Here is a 23,595-nt window from a genome sequence, read left to right as displayed (position 1 = left end):
TTAAGAGTATATGGTATGCGATATCATGGAAACGGCTAAGGGATGGATCCCGAAAGCCGCAGACAGGCTCAGCTCATGCCAGAGCACCATCTCACACGATTCCAAGCACTCTGCCTTCAGGATTGTTAAGGCCTGCCATAGGAGTGACTGATAGGAGATCTGTGTGTCCATTTTAGGGTTAGATATAGGTATACTATATCTAAAGCAAAGGGTGAGTACACCACCTTGCCCCAGCTGTCGTGCAGCCAGTTGTGCCAGTTTAGTTAGTCAGCCCAGGGGTGGCATAATACATGCTTCAGCCCCTGGGAGACTTCTGGGTACACCTCAGCCCTGGGTACAGGGACTTGGAGAGGGCCCAGTGCCAATTCAGTACCTGAGTACAATTTGGATAGAGAGAACAGCTAGGCTGTGGGTCTGATTAGCAGGCCCACAGCCAGGGAAAGTCGTAAACCAGTGCAGCAAAAAGCAAAAAATCTGGGTGATCATAGGATTGCAGACCCTACTCTCCTACATGACCCCCCCCCCCCCCAAACTTTGGGACAATAAACTAACCTTGACCAGGTGAGTCTTCTTGCTCTAAGTGGAAATACCTGGAGAGCCCATCAGCATTGCTGTGATCAGTACCAGGTCTATGCTCCACTGTAAAATCCATCCCCTGTAGGGAAATGGACCACCTAAGCAGTTTGGGGTTTTCACCCTTCATCTGATTTAGCCACAAGAGGGGCTTATGGTCTGTCTGAATGGTGAAGTGAGTGCCAAACAAGTAGGCCCTCAGCTTCTTCAGGGCCCAGACCACAGCAAAGGCCTCCCTCTCAATAGCTGACCAATTTTTCTCTCTGGGTGTCAACCTCCTACTAATGAAAGCAATAGGCTGATCATTACCATCAAAATTCAGTTGAGACAGAACAGCCCCCACACCCAACTCAGAAGCATCTGTTTGGACAATGAATGGCTTGGAGTAATCTGGACTCTTTAGGATAGGTGCTGTGCACATGGCCTGCTTTAGGTCATTGAATGCTTTCTGACAGCTTGCTGTCCACTGAACTTTCTTTGGCATCTTTTTGCTTGTCAGGTCATTAAGAGGGGTCACTATGGACCCATAATTTCTGACAAACTTCCTATAGTACCCAGTCAGGCCCAAGAAAGCTCGAACCTGAGTCTGGGTGATTGGAGGAGTCCAGTCCTTGATGGCCTGTATCTTACTCTCCAGTGGCTGAACCTGGCCTCCACCTACAAGGTGGCCCAGGTATACAACCTGTGTCTGCCCTATCTGGCACTTTGTGGCCTTGATAGTGAGGCCTGCCTTTTGCAGGGCCTCTAACACTTTCCTCAGGTGGACCAGGTGATCCTCCCAGGTGGAGCTAAAGACAGCAATATCGTCTAGATATGCTGCACAGAAGTCATCCAGCCCAGTGAGGACTTGATTCACCAGCCTTTGGAAGGTGGCAGGTGCATTTTTCAGTCCAAAGGGCATTACCACAAATTGATAATGCCCTCCAGGGGTAGAAAATGCTGTCTTGGGTTTGGCCTCCTCAGCTAACCTGATTTGCCAATACCCAGCTGTAAAATCAAATGTACTTAAGAAGTTGGCAGAAGCCAATTTATCTATAAGTTCATCTGCTCTTGGTATTGGGTGGGCATCAGTCTTAGTGACTGCATTGAGGCCTCTGTAGTCTACACAAAACCTCATCTCTTTCTTACCACCCTGGGTGTGAGGCTTTGGCACTAGAACTACTGGGCTAGCCCAAGGGCTATCTGAGGGCTCAATGACTCCCAGCTCCAAAATTTTCTGCACTTCAGTTTTGATGCAGTCTCTAACATGATCAGGCTGTCTGTAGATTTTACTCTTGACAGGCAGACTGTCCCCAGTGTCAACATCATGGGTACACCAATCAGTCTGGCTGGGTGTCAGAGAGAACATATGTCTGAAGGATTGCAGGACTTGCCTGCAATCCTGTTGCTGATGTTCAGTGAGGCTGCCACAAAAGACAACACCATCAACTGATCCATCATCAGGATTCTGAGTGAGCAGGTCTGGGAGAGGGTCACTCTCTTCCTCCTGTCCCTCATCTGTGGCCATGAGCAAGCTCATGTCCTTCCTGTCAACATATGCCTTGAGCCTGTTAACATGGAGCACTCTGAGAGGGCTCCTGGGAGTTCCAAGGTCCACCAAGTAGGTAACCTCTCCCTTTTGCTCAATGATGGTGTGGGGCCCAGACCATTTGTCTTTCAGAGCTGCTGGGGCCACTGGCTCCAGCACCCACACCTTCTGTCCTGGCTGGTACACAGTCAGAACAGCCTTTTGGTCATGCCAAGCTTTTTGGAGTTCTTGGCTGGCCTCAAGGTTTTTAGATGCCTTCTCCATATACTCAGCCATCCTGGAGCGGAGACCAAGTACATAGTCCACTATGTTGGTTGCAGGCTTTTTGAGAGGTCTCTCCCATCCTTCCTTCACCAAACACAGGGGTCCTCTTACAGGATGCCCATACAGAAGCTCAAAAGGGCTGTAGCCAACCCCCTTCTGTGGGACCTCTCTGTAAGCAAACAAGAGGCAGGGGATCAGGACATCCCATCTTCTCCTAAGAGTTTCAGGTAGTCCATGAATCATCCCTTTGAGGGTCCTGTTGAATCTCTCAACAAGCCCATTGCATTGTGGGTGGTAGGGTGTGGTGAACTTGTAGTTCACACCACACTCCTTCCACATTGCAGTCGGATTTCCTGACATGAAGTTTGTACCTCTGTCAGAAACGACCTCCTTAGGGAAACCCACTCTGGAGAACACTCCAACTAGGGCTCTTGCCACTACAGGTGCTGTAGTGGTCCTAAGGGGAATAGCCTCAGGATACCTGGTGGCATGATCCACCACCACCAGTATAAACTTGTGCCCTGATGCTGTCTGGGGTTCCATTGGACCAACAATGTCAATCCCCACTCTCTCAAAGGGAACCCCCACCACAGGTAGTGGTATGAGGGGGGCCTTTGTTGTGCCACCTGACTTACCACTGGCTTGGCAAGTGACACAGGAGCGACAAAACTCCTTGGTATTCTCATTCATATGGGGCCAGTGAAAGTGTGAGACAAGCCTGTCCCAAGTCTTTGTCTGACCTAAGTGACCTGCAAGGGGAATCTCATGGGCCAAGGTGAGAAGGAAACCTCTCAGAGACAAGGGGATGACCAGCCTCCTGGTTGCACCAGGCTTGGGGTCTCTTGACTCAGAGTATAGGAGTCCATCTTCCCAGTATACCCTGTGGGCACCTGTGGCATTCCCTGCAGCCTCAGCAGCAGCCTGCTGTCTGAGGGGTTCAAGGGAAGGGCAGCTCAACTGTTCCTTCCCCAGGTCTGCTCTGGAGGGTCCCCCTGAGCCCAGAAACTCAACTTGATCAAGTTCAAGCTCTTTAGGCTCAGTTTCCCTCAGCTCTTCCAGATCAGCCTCCTCAGAGACTTGATCCTCAACCTGGGGCAAGGGGGAAGGCAAAGCCTTACCCTTACTGCTCTTCTTCTTGGAAGGTGTCTGGTCCATCATTTCAGGATCCAGCACCTGTTCAGTGGGGCATTTTCTGGCCTGTGACCTAGTCACAGCAAGCACATGGGCTGGCAAGCCTAACATTTCCATGTGAGTCCTCTGCTCCACTTCTGACCATTGTGATGACTCCAAATCATTGCCCAACAAACAATCAACTGGGAGGTCTGAACTGACTACAACTTTCTTTTGTCCCTTCACTCCACCCCAGGAGAAAGCCACAATTGCCACCCTATGACTAGTAGTGACATTGCTGGCATTGGTCACCAGGAAATCAGTACCTGGCATGATCTGTCCAGGGTCCACAAAGTTAGGTGTCACCATGGTGACACTGGCACAAGTGTCCCTATAGGCCTGAGCCATTTTGCCATTTATCAAAGGTGTCTGCCTGTATTTGCCCAAAGTATTGGGACTTATTTCAGGGGACATATCCATATCCCCTGTACAGACAAGGACAGCCTGAGTGAGTGTGCCAACTAAGTTGTCAGACCCCTCAGTACCCAAGGTTAACCCAACTAATGCCTTGGGAGGTACACTACCACTACTGACTGTACTAGGGGGTGCAGTTGCCTTAGGGGCTGTAGTGGCAGGAGTTTGTCCTCCTCTTTTGGTGCACTCACTAAACCAGTGAGATTTACTTTTACAGTACTGGCACCACCTTTTTGACTGGCCTTCTTGAGTCTTCTTCTTCTGGGAAGCCTGACCCCCACCCTCTTTGGTTTGTTGGGGACCTGGTGAAGACTTCTGGTCATTTTGCTCATTCTTAACATTACCCTTCTGGTCTGCTTTCTTCTGACCACCCTGGTTCTGGTTCTGGTTCTGCTTGATCCTTGTCCTGACCCATTTGTCTGCCTTCTTTCCCAATTCTTGGGGAGAGGTCAGATCTGAATCAACAAGGTGCTGGTGCAACAACTGGTTCTGACAATTGTTTAAAATTTATTCTCTCATCATTAGATTATACAATCCTGTGTAATCTGTAACCTTGCTACCCAGCAACCAGCCCTCCAAAGCCTTAGTGGCACAATCCACAAAGTCAGACCAGTCCTGAGACTGAGTTTTCTGGGTGTCTCTGAACAGCAACCTGTACTGCTCAGTGGTTAAACCAAACCCATCAACCAGTGTATTCTTCAGGACCTGGTAATTGTTAGCATCCTCTACTCTTGTAGTGAGGAGCTTATCTCTACCTTTACCATCAAAGGAGAGCCACAGTATAGCTGCCCACTGACTCTGGGGAATGCACTGCACAGTGCAGGCCCTCTCCAGAGCAGCCATCCATTTCTGGATATCATCCCCTTGCTTAAAGGGGGGCACTATCTTAGTCAGGTGTTTAGTATCTAAACCCTTCTCTCTATCTCTTGGGAGATTGCTGCCACCAGTGGGAGCTAACCCACTCATCTGCTGCTCTCTTGCCAGGGCAAGCTTCTCTTTGGCCAGGGCAATTTCTTCCCTTTCAATCCTTAGTTCAGCTTGTCTCATCCTAGCTTCATGCTCCCTTCTCTGAGGGGAAGTAAATCTCCTCTGTGGAGGATTCCTTCTCCCCTGAGAAGAGGCATTAGAGTGCAGAGATCTATTGGAGTCCCTAGAAAGAGATCTATCTCTCCTAACTCCAAGGTTAGGCCCACTTCGGGCTAGTACTGGGGGTCCCCCAGATCCTAGCCCAAGTAAGTCTAAGTTGGCCCTGGTTAGCCTTCTGACTACCTCAAGACCTTTGTCTACCTCATCCCCAGAGAGTTCCTCCTGATCCTCCTCCTCCTCAACTGCAGTAGCAGTGTTGGGGAGGTCTGGATCCCCAGAGGTTCCCTCTAAGGCTGGCATGTTCTCATGTAACTGAGAAAGCTTTCTGGCATCATATGTCTCTAAGAGACCTATCAGAAAGGGAATGGTGGGGTTAGACCCCTGCTTCAGTTTTCTGGAGACACAGATCTGTCTCATCTCCTGGAAACTGAGAGCTGCATATCTTGAAGTGACCTGTGGAGGGTCAACACTGACCAGGGGAGTCTCAGTAGAATCTCCCTGGGTAGACATGCTTTTCTAGTGAGGTGTAAGTGGTGCACTTACCTACACTATATGTTTGCCTACTGATCCCTTGCTAGAGTTGTAGTTTAGGGTGTGCTAGGCCCTAGGAGCTACAACAGCTGGTTCAGTAGAACTCAGAGTATTCTAAGCTAAGTTATATGTACCTTTAGTACTTATGTGATCTTTCACAAGATATTCTTAGGGCATGTGTGGTAAAACAACAGCAAGCTCAAATCCCAACCGCTGCTCACCAATGTGAGAAGTTGGCCTGATGTGCAGTGTTCACTATTCTAGTGATCACTATATATCAGTCCAAACAACCCTTATTGATGATTGGTTGTAAGTCAACCTTATAGACCAGCTATCCTAGTAGCATGGATACGAGCAGTCTAAGGCTAAGACTCTAGAGGGCGTGTTAAGCCAGCTGTTTTACCATCACATTACCCCTTGAACACCCAGTGAAAGGACACCACACAAGTGTTATGAAAATAAACAATGTATTTATTAGAATCACAACAACCCTGTACTCTTTATGAGGACAGGGTGCTAAGCACACAACAAAACTCTTATGAAAATACTTAAGTTAGCACGTTATACACAAATGCGCGAGGGGCACGAAAAACCATATACTCTAAAAGTGGAATGCGAAATTACTAGCAGGTAAGTACAATACTAATAGGCTTTGGACTCGCTAGGACTTGACTATAGAATCGTTAGATTACTTCTAGGAGGCCTAGGGGACTCGGGTGCAGAGTGTGCACTCTCACGCGGGATGCGGGACAAAGTCTATGGAGGCTAGATTTCACAAAGTTAGTGTTCACGGGCGAACCCGACCTGGTAGGGAGAAAACGACAGTGGATCCTGACCCTTGGATAGTGAGGCTATGCTGGGGCACCGAAATGCCGAAGTTACCTAGCCCAGGGGCTGCAGCTGCATAGGTCTGAAAAGACGTCGGGAATCCTCGTGCCGGACCAGGAGCCTGGAAGAAGGAAGTTGCTGGCAGGCGACCAGTGAAGAAAAGTTCGATGGATCCAAGCCTGGATCAAGGAAGAAGGAAACCTGAAAGCAGAGGGGACCAAGTTCTTGAATCACTAGCCAGTGATTAAGTGGGCACCAGGATGGCACCGGGCGAAGTCACCGCAGTCAGGTGAGTGGGCGCTGCTGGGCTCTGCAGTCTCTCGGACCAGGAGGCGTTGTCGGCGACCAGGATGGAGGTGCGAGCTGTCCCACGAAGGTTCTTGCTGTCGACGTCGCTGGACCCAGGATTGGGCAACAAGTCTTGGCAAATGCAAGGCCCACGCGGTGGACCTAAAATGGCGTCTTAGCCGGACCAGGAGGGTCCAGGGTACTTCTCCGATGGAGGGAAGCAAGGGCCAGTCTGGAGCAACCAGACCAGCAGCAGTGTTGTCGTCGGGCGTCGTTCGGAAGGCCACAAGCCAGCGGGCTAGTAGCCAAACAACGCGGTGAGCAGCAAAAAGCAGAAGGGCCCCACGCCGATCGTGGAGATGCTGGGGGGCTGCTCTTCGGTGTTGGAGCTGCTCAGGGTGGGGGCTTCTCGGACCCCAAAGCACTCACCAGGAAATTACTCGGTGGGCTTGCTGTGCAGAAGTCGTGCAGTCTTGGCGATGGCCGGTCCCTCGAGGTCTCGTCGCACCCACGGTTCTCAGCTGTGCTGTAGAGGTGGGTAGAGGTCAGAGGTGCCAGGGAAGCCGGGTCTCGTCGAGCTGGGCAGTCGGATTCCGGAGGAAGGACGTGCAGCAGACCGCAGTGTTCTTAGATGGTGCCTGCGGATGCAGGGTGACTACTCCTTAGCCACAAGGGAGAATCTTGAGGAAGAAATCGTGAAGTCCTTTCGTGGAAAGTGGTATCTTGATTCCAAAGATGATCTGATTTGGAAGGGGGCCAGTCTCTACCTTTATCTTGGAAAAGGGGGCTGGCACGCGACTAAGTCCTGCCCTAGGGGTGGGACCAGGAGGGGGGTGGTTACACCCACTTCCTTGGCGGGCTTTTCCCCAGCACAGGGTCTGGAGTGTCCCTGGAACTGGTTTAAGCCAGCCTATGCACAGTGAGCACCGGGGTGCCACGTGCAGTCACCTTCCTCTGAAGCCCTGCCTACCTACAATACACAAAACCCTGTCTGGGACGGTGCTGGCACCGCCCCTGGCAGGAAACCCTTTGTCCTTATCTCCTGCTCTGGGAGGACTCCCAGCAGCAGGAGGGCAGACTTGTGTCTCGGTGGCAGCATCCATTTTGTGGATGCTAAGGCTCTGTCTGACTTTTAACCGGGTTATAGGTTACATGCATGTCGTGTCCCTCTAGAAGGGTGGAATGCTAACCCCGTCGCCAGAATTGGCGAGGGGTTAGTATTCCAATTCGTATGACACCTTACTCGACATGTTTTGATAAAGCGATACCAGAGTTGGCATATAACCGCGAGGATTATAATGCACTTAAGAGTATATGGTATGCGATATCATGGAAACGGCTAAGGGATGGATCCCGAAAGCCGCAGACAGGCTCAGCTCATGCCAGAGCACCATCTCACACGATTCCAAGCACTCTGCCTTCAGGATTGTTAAGGCCTGCCTGCCATAGGAGTGACTGATAGGAGATCTGTGTGTCCATTTTAGGGTTAGATATAGGTATACTATATCTAAAGCAAAGGGTGAGTACACCACCTTGCCCCAGCTGTCGTGCAGCCAGTTGTGCCAGTTTAGTTAGTCAGCCCAGGGGTGGCATAATACATGCTTCAGCCCCTGGGAGACTTCTGGGTACACCTCAGCCCTGGGTACAGGGACTTGGAGAGGGCCCAGTGCCAATTCAGTACCTGAGTACAATTTGGATAGAGAGAACAGCTAGGCTGTGGGTCTGATTAGCAGGCCCACAGCCAGGGAAAGTCGTAAACCAGTGCAGCAAAAAGCAAAAAATCTGGGTGATCATAGGATTGCAGACCCTACTCTCCTACAGTCTCCCTCTGTCAAAGCAGGGGATTGCAAGATGGATTACCAGTGCAATTCTACATTGCCTTACTGCAGCCGGTAAACCACTGACTGGCAGGGTTCGAGCACATTCCACAAGATCAGTGGCTTCTTCAACAGCCCTTTACGCGGGTGTGCAGATTAAGGACATTTGCAGAGCTGCTACCTGGAGCAGCGTCCACACCTTTACTAAGCATTACTGCTTGGAATCCTTACAACAAGAAGATACAGCAGTGGGCCAATCAGTCCTGAGGAACCTCTTCCACTAATTGGTGAGCTTTCCTTTCTATCCCACCTTCCGTTATTTTGCACATTTTGTATCTTTATGTCATGTTGGCTATTGCAATGCATGTTATGACACAAAATGTGTTTTTTATTGCTAACTGCTTGCTACTCTGATACAAAAGCATGGGAATCTATGAAAGTAGCAATACTGGGGCAAGAAAACAAGTTACTTACCTTTAACTTTAGTTCCCCAGTATTGGTAACTTTCATAGATTCCCATGCGCCCACCCACCTCCCCGGGGAAAGCTCAGCCTTCTGCAGATATGGTTACTGTTACACAACGGCTACGAAAATCTGAGGCTATGAGGTTCCTTCAAGAGGGTTCTAAGGGGTGAGGCTCTTCTGATTGGCTGATGCCTAGTTTGGTCTCTTTTACACAAAGAGGTGGATATGCTACAAAAGGGAATGAGGCCTAGGCCTTTTTCTTTCTCTTTTGTACCTACTGCTATGTTATTTTTGTTACAGAGACTCCCATTCCGATGACGGGGAATGATACAAAAGCAAGGGAATCTATGAAAGTTACCAATACTGGGGAACTAAAGTTACAGGTAAGTAACTTGTTTACTTATCAGTTGGTCAGCTGTCTCACTAAACCTATGGTCCTTTGGGAGCGGGGACTCCTCTTCCGTCTAAGGGCTGGCACAGTGAAAATGTTATTATGTTTCCCCCTTTGCTTTCATTCTAACCTTGATTCTTTGCCGTGCCTGTGTGATGGCCAGATTGGGCAAACTACACTACATTTTTTATTCTTCTGGAAGTTCTATATACAGTACACTAAATTGTTTTTAATACCTTTTTTTAAAAAACTCGTTCAATTTGAAGCCGCATATAGGACTATCTTGAACTTGGAAGATAATGAATTAGGATTTTGTGTAGGTGCTTTCTTGAAAACTGCTGTTTGCGCCCCGTAACACGATGTGCACTGTATAAATAATATTTTTATTGTATTGGTTTTATACAATGGTTTTATGATCAATATGAACTTGTGTATTTTATGTATTGTAGTGCAAACTGTTCTTTTATGGATATGTTTTATCCGAATAAAGTGATTGGAATGAAAATTGAGACTTACAAATAAATTAAATATGGCAATTGGGTATAAACAGATTATACCATGTTTTAAGGACAGAGCACAAGCACCTTAGGACTGGTTAGCAGTGGTAAAGTCCACAGAGTCCTAAAGGCCAACCAAAATGGGTTTCAGAAAACAGGAGAGTGAAGGCAAAAAGTTTTGGGATGAACCTGCAGAAAGGGCCAAGTCCACTAGCAGTATGAAGCTTGCTAACTAAAGAATTAGCCCACTGTTAAGCGTATCTATGTTCTGGGATCTCAAGGGTATGGTTCGCACCTTTCTCCCTGTCATTTCTTACCAGGCTTCTTTGGGTTCTCTAAGAGTTGGTCTAGGCAATGGTGTATGACTAATATCATACTTGAACTCTAAAGGATAGGGCCATGAGAAGCAAAAAAGTGGTCTAGAACGTTTGACCTCTCAGTTTTAAGAATTATACTGTACTGATATAGGGTGCCTATTGAAGTGTAAGACTAAATTTACTGGAAAAGTCCAGACTGTGTGTTTATATGTAGTTATATTTAGAACCTAGTTTCCATAGCCAAAGTATTTTTTGACTTTCTTACTTGGCTCCGGTTGACGAATCTTCGTGAAATATCTCTCCTCCCCCTCCCCCCCAAAAAAGTGGACTTGTGATTCTAGTTGTGAATGGGACCGCCAAGCGAGGACCAAGAAAAAGGGAGGGAGGTCAAAAAAAGTGTGTTTCCCTTTTGAACTCCCATAGCAATTTTAGACGCGAATTACACCAAATTTGGCAGAAAGGTTGTTCTAGGTTCAGGAATGAGTTGGTGTTAATCCATTCAATAGTTTTTGAGATATTAACCTGCAATCCAAATTTGTATATCTAGGGACGTGAAGGATCCGCAAACCCTCCTGATTTCGTGCAGAGATCTCATTGCCTGCCAACACTTCACCCAGGCAATGTTGCCAGCCATCTTGGGACTTGGCTTCAGCCGAGTCCTGGGAAAAACTTTTTTAAAGAAAAGGGGGTAGGGTAGGAATATCCTGAGCCCCTAGGTCAGGTCTTGGGGACCCCCTGGTACCCTGCCAGGGCAAAAAGTACTTTTAGAAAAAGGTTTTGCACTGAAAACATGACAGAGTTGCAAATCCACTAGGGAAAACAAACAAATACCAAGCGCAACCTCCCGCCCTTGTTCACTGTATAAATCCCGGGTGGGCCAGGTCCTGGGGGCATGAAAAAGAAAAGGAGGACGGCGCACGAGGTCCCCCTCCTAAGGCTATATAGAACCCTGGGGAAACTACCTCCCTGGGGCATTTTAAATAAGAAAGGCACACAGTGCAGGGGTGCAAACCCCAGTCCAAGACCCTCCCCAGCCAAATAATTAGCTAAAAGGCACCATCCTAAGAGCATTGGCCTTGTGCACAATTAGCCTAAACTAAGCCTTTTGAACCCTGTGAGTAGATAAACACATTAGCCAGGTAATGATCATTAATACTGCTCTCTGCCGTATGTGGGCAGCAACTTTAATCAAACATCCCACCAGCAGCAGCGGGGCAGGGGCTCAGTAGACAAGGAAGTGAGGTTGTGGCTTGATCCTGTCCCATTTAAAGCTTTTAGGAATTCAGCGCCATGTCCTCTCCCAGCTGAGATAAAGAGACCTTTCTACCTCCTCCATCCCCCTCACCTACCTCCACACACACACACTTACGCCTCCACCTGAAGATAGGGTAACCAACCGTCCAAGTCCGTGCAGCACTGTTCCTTTGCGAGAATCCTCAGCTCCCTGATGGGGGCGCCTCACACTCTTCCTCTGAGCACAAGAGCAGCCCCACCTCGCCCATTGTCATTCTGTATGCCGGCTGATTGTCACATACTGAATGACAATGGGCCAGTTTGGGCTGTTAAAGCATGCGGTGGGCCTCCTCCGGCCTAGGTCTAGGGCAGGAAATTCTGTTTTAACAGTACATAAAGAAAATGCTGCACTGCACCAGGTGGAAGAAATGTACAGAATCCAGTTCATGAAAAGAAGCCAGCGAAAGAAGTTAAAAAGAAGGGGTTAGAGTTCTTTCACAGTCTCATCATTTGGGAACTGAAGCATTTACAATATTGTATTCAATGAAGCCATAGTTGCTGCTTTTTTATTTTATGCAACTAACAACCATTGGCAACGCCAATAGTCCTGGCTTGTTTTAGGTGAAACGTATTATATATCTAGATGCAATAACAGACGTAGCAGAATACCGGTCAGGCAGCCAGCACACTATGCTAAGCACAGATTTTTAGTTTATGTGTTTTAAGCCGCACCCTTAATTAAATTTTGCTCGCCATTTTGAGAGCCTTCCAAGTTTTTTCAACCCACCTAAAGCCCTGGAAACAACATCATATCATAGTCGCCTCACGTCCTAGCACTGAGAAAAAAAAATGACTCCTGATTTCCAAGTTTTCAGACTGTCTATGTGCAGGGGCATAGTGAACCCTCCCCCGCCCCACCCCTTGCTTTAGGAACTACAGCAAGTATGAAGTTCTTGTTGGGCCTCTTCTATCTGCAAATCTGCAGACAAAGGCTCAGCTCATAATTAATGTGAAATGCTGGTTGAGTAAGTAAGTGAAGGAATGGGTGAATGGCTGGATGGATTAGTGAATGAATGAGTGAAAGGGTGAATAGATGGATAATGAGAGAAAGGATGGGTGGACCAGTGATTGGAAGGATGAATAAGAGAAAGGCTAAATAAATAGATATATGGGTGGGATAGCTGATGTATGGGTAAAAGTGTGGCTGAATGGGTAACAGGGTGGATGGGTGAGTGAAAAGGTGAACGATGAGCGAGTGAATGGGTGGATGGATGAGTGAACTGATGGATTGATGAATTGATAAGTGAAAGGGTGAATAGATGGACCGATGAATGCAAGGTTGGATGTAAGGATGGATGAGTGAGTGAAAGGGAGGGTTGATGGGCAAATAAATGTATGTATGATTGAAAAGATGGATGGATGAGAAAAAGGATGGATGGATGAGTGAAAGGATGGATGAGTGATAGGGTCAATGGATGGATTCATGAGTGGGTGGGTGAAGGGATGGCTAAGTAAAAGGGGGTTGAGAGAGCAAGGGGATGGATGGATGAGGGAAAGTATGGATGGATGATTGACAGGATAGATGGGCAGATGGGTGTATGGATTAGTGAAAAGAAGGATGTAAGGCTGGATGAGTGAAACAGTGCATAGATGAGTGAAATGGAGGGTGAAGAGCAGGGAGAACGGATGGATGGATGATTGAAATGGTGAATGGATGGACGAATGGACAGATGAGTGACTGGGTGAATGGATGGATGGATGAGTAAGTGAAAGGATGACTGGATGGGTGCAAGGGTAAATGGTTGGATGGATGAGTGAAAGGATGGATGGGGCGAATGGGTGGATGGATGGTTTATGATGGATGAGTGAAAGGGTGGATGGAGGGATGGATGAGTGAAATGATGGATAGAAGGATAGATGATGGATAGGTTTGGAAATGGTTGAATAGGTTTGTATATGGATGGGCATACAGATGGAAGGACAGAATGAATGGTGAAAGACTGAATAATGGATGAAAGAATGAATGGATGCCACACCCTCGGTTGACTCAACCCACCATCCCAAACCAACACATGACGTCAGACAGCAAGCGCAGAACTCTGGCTTGAAATGTTCCTTCTGCCTGCCAAAAAGCAGAAACTAATTCCTTGCATTGCGCCGTGGTACCACAAGAGACGTTCCAATGTTCTGCCACAAGGTGGCACTGCTCCCATGCCACCGGGAAGCAGCGCAAGCAGCTCTCCGCCTTCCCCAAGGCCATGAAAGATGTGTGAGAGCATGGCTCCGTGCAGCCCTTCTGTGTGGAAAGGCGGGTAAGACACCATAACTTGCACTTGCAGACAACAGCACAGACGTGAGTCGAATTCCTTCCACCACAAATTTTTTTCTCCGAAAATGTTGCACCCTTGAGAATATTGCGCCCGGGACAACCCACCCACGCTACGCCACTGCTTACCAGTATGGGTGACATCTGACTCTTACACCTTGTAGCCCTCATTGTCTTAAGTGACATTTCCTATACGTTGACTTTCACATTTATCAGTCATTGTCTCCATATTATATATATGTGTGATATAACGCACTCCGACACCCTGCCATACATACTTTGGATGAGTAGCACTATAAAGGAAATTAAATACACATGAGAGAGAGTCTATGTGAAAATGAGGGGCACCATTGGAGAGGGGAAGCAAGGCCGGCCTGGCCGTACCCGGATCGGGCGTTTCCCTGTGAGGCTTACTGGATGGGGTGCAGTTTTGTTACTTGGGGCTGGCACGCCAAAGTTCTTTGCGTATCCAGCAGTTTTAAGGCAAAAGTAAAAGTGTCACGATAACTCTGGTGACTAATGTACCTGCTGGAAAGAGATGGGAGTTTTGTTTAGTGGCAATTCTCTTGTAGGGGATTTCTGTGTATAGTCATAAGCACTTGAATAGTCCAGCCCACCTGCGGGGACCCCAGAGCACTTCCTTAGATATATCTTCTTAAGTTGTCCTCTTCGTGAAGGCCTGCTTAGACACTTAAGAGATAGAAAGACAATTCTCTTCCAGGGGATCCACATCAGTAGCCATGCGCGGGGACCCCCTGGAAATATACACATGTATGTGAAAATATACATGAAGATATATATATATATATACATATATATATATGTGATCAAGGGTAGTGCCTGCCCGAAACGCGTCATGCCAGAGAGAAACAGAAAGGGATAATAAATTGACCTTGTGTACTGGACAAGCTGTGTGGTGGTCCTTGTGTCCTGCGTGCTGTGCTTGGAGAAGCAGGAAGGAGTGGAATATATATATATATAAATATATATATATGCCACAAACCTTGTTGAGCAGTTTCTTCCTCAGCAAAAACGATATATATACTCTTCCTATGGAAACGTAGTCCTAACTATAACTACCTACTGGCGACCGCCAGTAGGTAATATATATATATATATATATGTTGCCTTGTTTCTTCTTTCCACGATTTCCCACAGATGAAGTCACAGCACAGCAACAGGTCAGTTTTTTACAGATTTTTATTTACACACCATGTGCAAAATAACGTGCATCAACTAACGGACGGCCTACGCGTTTCGGCTACTCCTAGCCTTCCACTGGACCATATGTATGTATATGTATGTATATATATATATATTATAACAAAAAAAAACAAATGCAGCCTTCCATAAACCAAGAGCTGAGTAATGCTATAAGAACTCTCTTTGCACATATACACAAACCAAAGAAAAAACAGGAGAAAAAAGCACATTTGAAAATGCTTTAATGCTCAGTAGAAAACATTATCATGCAAAGAGGAATGAAAGCATTGCCAGCTTACAGACTGCGTTGTAGAAAACTTAGTGTAGAAAAGCTAACCCATAGAACTACACAGAACAAGCATTGAAAATGCAATAGGTCTTGCCCTCGTTTAAGTTAAAGCAACTCTGTAAGTAGGTGGCTTTTAGCTTTGCTTCTATTAGTGTTTTTCAAACTTTCATGTACATAACATGCATATCTATGCATATATGTATATGTATGCATGCATTTATATTTGTATTTAAATAGATATATAGATATGCAGATGTATATATATGTATGTATGTATGTATATATATCCACATATATATAAATGCATATACATACACACACACACACATATATATATATATATATATATATATATATATTGCCACAGCTTCTTCTTCCTACATTCAGTAGATCAAAGGACACGGCACAGCAACAGATGATTTTCAGCGTTCTTTATTTACACACCAGTGCAAAAAGTAACGTGCATCAAATGGACGGTCTACGCGTTTCGGCTCCTGCCTTCCACTGGACCATAGAGTCCCTAGGTCTAGACCTTACTTATATAGTGTAAACAGTGTGAGTACCCTCTACCATTTCCATGGTCATCTAGACCAACCCACCCAGCAAGGTGAGCACATGGCCAGTACATATTTAAAGGTATATACATTGATATGTACAATTAACGTAAAGTACCATAACCAAAATCTATGACCATACATTCAAAATAAAGTATTTTACCTAGTTTCATGGTCTATTTAACAGATCAATGTAAAAGATATTAATGTATGTATTTAAATAGATATATAGATATGCAGATGTATATATATGTATGTATGTATGTATATATATCCACATATATATAAATGCATATACATACACACACACACATATATATATATATATATATATATATATATATATATATATATATATATATATATATATATATATATATATATGTGTGTGTGTGTGTGTGTGTGCGCGAGTAGAGAGAGGTAGACTGAGAGGTAGAAAGAGATAGTAGAGAGTAAATAGTAGAGAGTGAGTAGTACATAGTAGAGAGTAGTAGAGAGTGAGATGTAGAGTAGTACAGAGATTAGTAGAGAGTGAGTAGTAGAGAGTCAATCAATACATTTGATTGATAGAAAGTGAGTAGTAGAGTGACTAGTAGAGGAGTGAGTAGTACAGAGTGTAGTAGATAGTGAGTAGCAGACAGTGAGTAGTACATAGTAAAGAGTAGTAGAGTAGTACAGAGAGTAGTAGAGAGTCAATCAATACACTTGATTGAGAGTGAGTAGTAGAGTGAGTAGTAGAGAGTGAGTAGTACTGAGGGAGTAGTACATAGTAGAGAGTAGTAGAGAGTGAGTAGTACAGAGAGTAGTAGAGAGTGAGTTGTACATAGTAGAGATTGAGTAGTAGAAATGCAGGCTAATATCAGGGTAATCTTCAGCTCTGTGGGGCTAAAATCCTCCGTTCATACTGGAGAAACAATTTCAGCTTTTATTTGCAAAGATGTTCACTTTATTAACTGATCATCTCCAACGTGGCAAAAACGTAATACAGTTACTTTTAAATGTGAACATTTCACTGAGAAAATTAACCCCGGTGGGGAACGATGCATTTACTTCACAAAAGGGTTGCCAAGCTGCTGGTGGAGTTCTTTATATAAAAATAACTTTTACCCACTGGGGTACAACTTTGTTCAATTAATAAAATAATATTAAATGGTGCACGAAAACAAATGTTATGCCTTGTATGTATTGTTAGACACAGACCTCAGCACGCCAAAAGAAGCAGATTTTCCTAACTGCTTAACTCCCCCCAGAGATTGTTAAAGGGTAAACTCACAATCTGTTGACTGAACAGCCTGTGTTGAAACCTTTCAAGAATGAAAGGCATCAGCATGTCAGGGACATTAGCTAACCCTACATCTGCAGTGTGGTTTGACATATAGAGATATAAATAGCTTTACGCATATCACAGCCTCACACACACACGCACCATCACATTAGAACCATTTACCCAAATAATGGTGCAGCTAGAAAAGAAAGGCTGGCATGGGCTGGGCTATGGACATTGACCATGCAGCTCAATGAAAAATGTTGAACTCATTTGGCGCACATAAACACATGCGTAACACACAATAAAATGCTTGCATAGGACCAAGCACATTTTACTTTCATATTAACCATCAAAAACATATCACTAAATAAAACGATTATCAAATCTATCCCTACTCAACCAAACCACCAGCGCGCCGAAACAGGTCAATGGAAATGCCAGAAACATACAAAAAGGGCACCCAGACTAAGAAAGGACTATGAAACCATACTTGCAATATATAATGATAAAGATATTTTCAAAGATGGTCAAGTTTGGCTTCATATGGGCCATATTTCATGATATCTACAAAAGATCCATATAGTGAATTTTATGTACTTGGAGATTATCATTAGAACCTGATATGGATGCCTCTCTTGATTTACGTCAGATGCTGTAACGCACATTTAAAGAAGCTTTAAATGTTTCTAATCCATTTCTGGGTGGATTTACTGCTGCATGAAAACCCTGGCTGTCAGCTGGGGGGATCCGAGCAAAGAAGATTAATAAAAGATGCATTCGGAAACACACATGGTGGCTTCCTGCTATTAGCCCGGAGTACAGCTCTAGCAATCTTCGGAGCGGTATTGTAATTGGGGCGATATGTATTCAGCGTAGAGACACATGGTGGCTTCCTGCTATTAGCCCGCAGCACAGCTCTAGCAATCTTTGGAGCGGTATGGTAATTTGGGCGATATGAATTCAGCGTTTTCTGGAGCCTGACAGTTCCGATTGATCCAGGCCGCACCATCACCTCCCTGCGGAAGGCTCATCTAAAGACGGGTATTTTTAGCAACGACGCAGTGGGTTGCAAAGCTCGCGGCGGAGGAGTGCCAGCCTCCGACAGCATGATAAAACGCCACAGCGACGTCTCCTCACAGCACCATGGTCACAGGAAGCCGGGGCCAGGATTGAAATGTGGCCTGCTGTGGGATAACGGTTAGCCTAATGCTGGCTTTGGGATTACAGTCTACACAACGTGTTCCCTCGTAACCAGCCCCCATCCCGCAGCTTACGAAAAAGTAAAATAACCAGCCATTTCCCATTTGCTCACAAGGAAAGTACAAGAAAAAATACATTTCAGTGCTTAAAAACCAAGCACGGTCCGCTTTCGAGTGCTATGGGGCGGGGAGCGCCCGGCTCAGTGGGGCTGCAAGCATTGTCCGCTTTCATTTTCGTCCGTCGTGAAAGCTTTCTTGTCTTTATGGGGCCATGTGTTTGAAACACATGGCCCCATAAAGATAACAAACCTTTTACGACGGGAGGAAGGCAGACGAGCCAGTCCAAGTGGGACGGCTCAAAAAGAGAAAAATCCATGTCAGAAAAAGCTCTTTCCCAATGGCTGGCAACCGTTTAGCATAAACGGTGACGCCAGCCAATGGGATAGAGGGGCGGGGCTTAAAGCCCGATACTGAAGCTCCCTTAAAAACATTTAATCTCGCCAGCGAGACTGCGCATGTGCGCAGCCCACGCAACCGAGACCTAAAAAAGTGGCACTGTGCCTTTAAGGCAGTCATGACCCCTAGTTTCCCATCATGCCTCAGGGGTGACAGTTAGGTCAGTTGCTCTTTCCTGCTCCTTCAGTCAGGACCCTGGGTAATCGGCTCTCTTTTTCTGGCTTTTTTGTCAGAAATTATCTGGGGGTTTTTACTAAATTCTTTTACTTCAACGTCTTTTACTTGTTGGAGTAGTATTTTGCCATTTTTTAGAGAGTTGAGCATTTTCTTCACTCAAAAATGCCCTCTCTTTTTGACTCTTGACCTTCTTGTGGTAAAAAGAAGGCGAAATCAGACTCCTGTCTGTATTCTTTGCCTTCCTGAAGATCATGTTCCAAAGACTTGCCAACATTGTCAGTCCTTGTCCAAGCGTACTTTGAAAGACAGAAAAAGAATTCATCTTTATGGACTGGCTGAAAAAGGAAAATCTTCTAGAGGCAGGTCTCCGGTGAGGCAGAGGAAAGAGAGCCAGATCTTCCTCCAGAAGTAAGATTCCGATCTGCTCTCCATCAGCATCGGGCTCGGTGCCAAAAATGCCCCCACTGGCACCAAAAACATTGACGAGAAGAGCTTCGAGGGCGGGTTCGTAGTAGAGAGAATACCTGTCGTCTTCCAAGAACAAAGGTATGTCACACCCTCCGCAGTCTACTCAAAACACAAGATCTCTACCGGTACGGATCCAAAAGTGCAATACGTCACTACTTAAAAATAAACCAACAACCAATGTCTGAGAATGTGACCAGAACACTCCAATTTAATATCAAAAATTTTTTTATTGTTATTTTTATTTTATCATTTGTTTATTCAGCATTTCCACTTTTTAAATATATAAACATAATAAAATGATACATCCAGGGCATCCTAAACCACAGTCATTCAGCGCATCAAGCATTCAAACTCATAACCATCCATACTACTACTTCCATTCGAATAAGACAGTCCATAGCGCAAAAAGAATAGAGAAGGGACGTGGACAGTGTTCCCAGAAAAAACAATTATTCTGTGAATGTAATCCTACTATTTCATATCTTATGGAAATAACCAGTGAAGCAATTCAGAGCAATGATTCAGTAATAATCTATATGATGGTAATACAATAATACATCAAAATGGTGGCATGACGTAATGAAACAGATCAGGAAACTAAACAAAATTAGATCAGAGAGGTCCACGTCAAAATGTCAGCGCCGACGTGCGTTTCGGTGTTCACTTTTCTCAGGACGCATGAACCAAGAAACAGTGGCAATGGGACGTGCCTACAACAAATAGTGGATACCAGTCAGTATCTTTACAGGATAATATAATAAAACTACATATCATATAAACATGATAGAAGGACAGAGTTCAATAATTCATGTTATGTATATTGTAGTTGATTGGTCACATAGAATTGTCACTGACTGCATGGGTTGGTAGTTACAATACATTGATAAAGAAAAAACTGTTTTGAATACCTGAATACACATGCAAGAGAGAACAAGGTGACCTAAGAACAGATTCCCTTATTAAATAAGAAGCGCTAGTCATATCATAACAGGTAGACTAGAGGCTTCAAAGCATGTCTTGCTTGTCCGGGATTTAACAAAAGATTTCTTAAAACTGACAATAAACTACGATAATATTCTGTCATATATTCGTCCATAAGCCTCAATTCAATAGAATTTAGGTGGAATTATGCAGGGGAGACAAAACGATGAGAGAACAAATTAATAAAGAAATAAGGAGAAAAAAACGAGGATACTTGGCACTCAAGAAAAGCAGGCAACTGATGGGAACCAAAACTCAGCAGAGAAGCGATAGGGCCGAGGCCAGTGGGACACGGAACACAGGAGAATGACAAATACATAAATGAAACATGTTTGAAGAGAACAGTTTCTGCTCAAAAGATAGTGCGTGATCAGGGTAGTCAGGAAAACAAGGGAGGACATAGGCTTACCGCATAGAGTTATGCGAAGATTCATAGGGCTGTAAGACCTTGTTCATTCAAATTTGTTAAGGCAACAGAGGGGGTAAATGTTTCATGCCGGAGAAAGAGGCCAAAAAGATCACAATACGAAAATGGCTCCAATGGACCGGAGCGGGGAACATCCACAGATAGTGGAATTGCTTCAGGCTGTATAAGAAAAAATAACTACCGAAGAAATGACAGCGGTTTAAAAAAAAAAATCTATCAGTGCTAAGAAAACAGCACCGGGATTAGCAAAAAGAAAGCATCTCTCACCTTTGGAGGAAGCAGAAGCAGTCAACGGTGTGAATGTTGGCTGACCTGAAAGAGTTTAATCGGTCATAGAGGCCTTGATGTGGGGCTCCTCAGGAGAAAAGGAAAGAGCAAGGACAGAGTAAGTGAGAAAGCCGGAACTAAGGTGGTCACGGCGGATAAAATATATTAATGGCAACAGAGTCCTGTCGCCCCCAGGTCAGATCTTTACCTTCTTAAGAGGATCCGTGATGACAGAAAAATTGAGCTGGCCGACATGCCGGGCGGGCGGTCTAAGAGTCTGATGGAGAAGAGCGGGTTTAAATACTGAATGTTGGCGCGTTTTAGGCGTCTGACGTCAGGATGCCAATCCTCGACGCCGCCCTCAATTAAAGGGTCAGAGAGTATGAATAGTCAGTTTCAGATGGATAGACGGGGCACAGCCATAAAGAGATGAAGTTGGGTCTAACATGGGAAATGAACACTATAAAGTGTTAAATAGCTACATAAAACAAATGTATAAAGAAAGAACACATTCATGAAATAACACTAGATAGCAAAGGTCCAGTCCAAAACGGCATACATCTATCTTCAGGGGGACATATCTGGCATCAGGTAAAGGCATTTTCCCAAGGAAGGGTCTCGTTGAGACCCTTGTTCTTGGTGTTAAGGGAGAATATCCAAAACACTTCTCGCTTCTTTCGTATTGCAGAGACATCAGTGCCAAGTTGAGAACGGATCTTTTCAAGTATGGTCCAACGAAGGTCCTCTTCAGTGTCGCTCACTACCATCCAGTGGCTGACCAAGGGCACAGCCTGTTTATGCAGTCTAATATCGGATTTGTGTTCGCCCATGCGGGTTCTGCATTCTCCAGAGGTTTTCCCTACATAGGCCAAATTGCAGCGGCATAGAATGGCATACACAAGGTTAGATGTGTGGCGCTTTGTCATTTCTTTTAGGAATACTGTCCTTTCATTAATCTGAATACGGTCACCGACAATAGCATTGGCACAGGCTTGGCATGAACCACATTTGTGGTTGCCCTTGATTGGTTGACCTCCCGCTATAGATCTTTGTGCAAAGTTGGTTTTCTCAGTTCTTTTAGCCTTAATAAGAATATTCCTATGGTTCTTATTCCTCTTGAAGGCAAACATGGGTTTGGGTATAGGTTGGGGCTGATGGTCCAAATTGAGAAGGTGCCATTGAGAGTTAATAATTTAGCGCACCTTGTAGTCAAACTGGGAATGTTTAGTAACACATGCTAATTTGTGTGCCACGTCCTTGTTTTTCGGGCTGGAACATCGAGCCACTGTCATAATATTGCGCTCTTTTCAGAGCATCTTTGATGAGTTTAAGCAGATATCCCCTCTTGATCAGTTTTACTTTTTTAAATTTCAGCATTGGTCAAATAGTTCTTGATGGTGGTACAATTTCTGCGGAGGCGCAGAAATTGACTAAACCGGATTCCGTCCTTTTGACACCTCAGGTGGAAACTGCTGAAATGCAGGAGGGTATTTCTTGACGTTGGCTTGGTGTATAGGGACACCGTAAGTTGAGAATTAAGGTGTTCAATCCACACGTCAAGAAACTCAAGTCTGGTGTTGCTCATGTGTGTGGTAAATTTGAGATTGGAATCCGCCGCATTGATGCACATAATAAACTCATTGAGTGTAGCCTGGTCGCCTTTCCAGACAAAAAAAATATTGTCTATATAACGCGACCAGTTGCTGATGTTTCCATAAAATGGGCGCCAGTTCGTTATAGATGTTTAAGCCCTCAAAATCGCCCATACAGAGACAGGCGAGACTGGGGGCACCCACCGCGCCCATACTACCTCCCTGGATTTGGTGGAAAATGTTTCCTTCAAATTCGAAAAAGTTCTCCTCCAATATGATCTCGAGGCATTGAAGGATAAAGGTAGAGTTGGTACTTAGGGGTTCTGTCTCCAGGATTTCGCCAATCATCCTAAGCGCTTCCTTCTGGGGGATGTTCGTATATAAGGACTCAAGGTCCATGGTAACAAGTACTTCACTTTCCTGGATGTATGGTAGACCATCGATTTTAGATATGAAGTGACCTGTGTCCTTAACGTAGGATGGTAGAGCAGCTACAAGCGGTTGCAAAAAGTGGTCAATGTATTTTGACAGTCGTTCCGTGGCCGCCCCAATAGTAGAAACTATTGGTCTTAGAGATGGATCATATTCATTTTTATGAGTTTTAGGAACCCCGTAGATAATACGATAGGCATAGAGTAGTCGTTCTCCGTTGGTGCGGGATCGCACAACGTCGAGCGATATCTCTCCGTCATCGCCTTTGACACGGTATTTGACGTCGAGACATACGTCGCCGGAGGTACGGCGATCGAAGTTGAAACGGACATTTCCATTGACATCGTCCAGGCAGCTGTCAACGTCGAGAGCCAGATCTGCATCGACGGCGAAGGATTAGTCGTCAAGACCAAAGGTAAAATAGTCGAGACAGCGTTTGACGTCGAGGCAGCGATCTCTCTTGACGTCGAGAAGACCTCAGTCGTCACACACTTCTCCGTTGAGTTCTGCTACACGCTCAACGTCGAGAACGAGATCAGAGAGATCGAAGGACCC

General features: G+C 45.4%; 1 protein-coding gene across 13 annotated transcripts in view; it reads left to right on the top strand.

Annotated features, from left to right (window-relative positions):
- Nucleotides 1-23,595, top strand: part of ZCWPW1 (zinc finger CW-type and PWWP domain containing 1) — a 1,771,049-nt gene that overhangs the window by 1,409,207 nt on the left and 338,247 nt on the right. The gene's annotated exons all lie outside the window — the stretch shown is intronic.

This window comes from Lissotriton helveticus, chromosome 12 (genome assembly GCF_964261635.1).
Source record: "Lissotriton helveticus chromosome 12, aLisHel1.1, whole genome shotgun sequence".
Taxonomy (NCBI): domain Eukaryota; kingdom Metazoa; phylum Chordata; class Amphibia; order Caudata; family Salamandridae; genus Lissotriton; species Lissotriton helveticus.
Note: the sequence above shows the minus strand (reverse complement) of the source record. Positions and strands in the feature narration are given on the sequence as shown.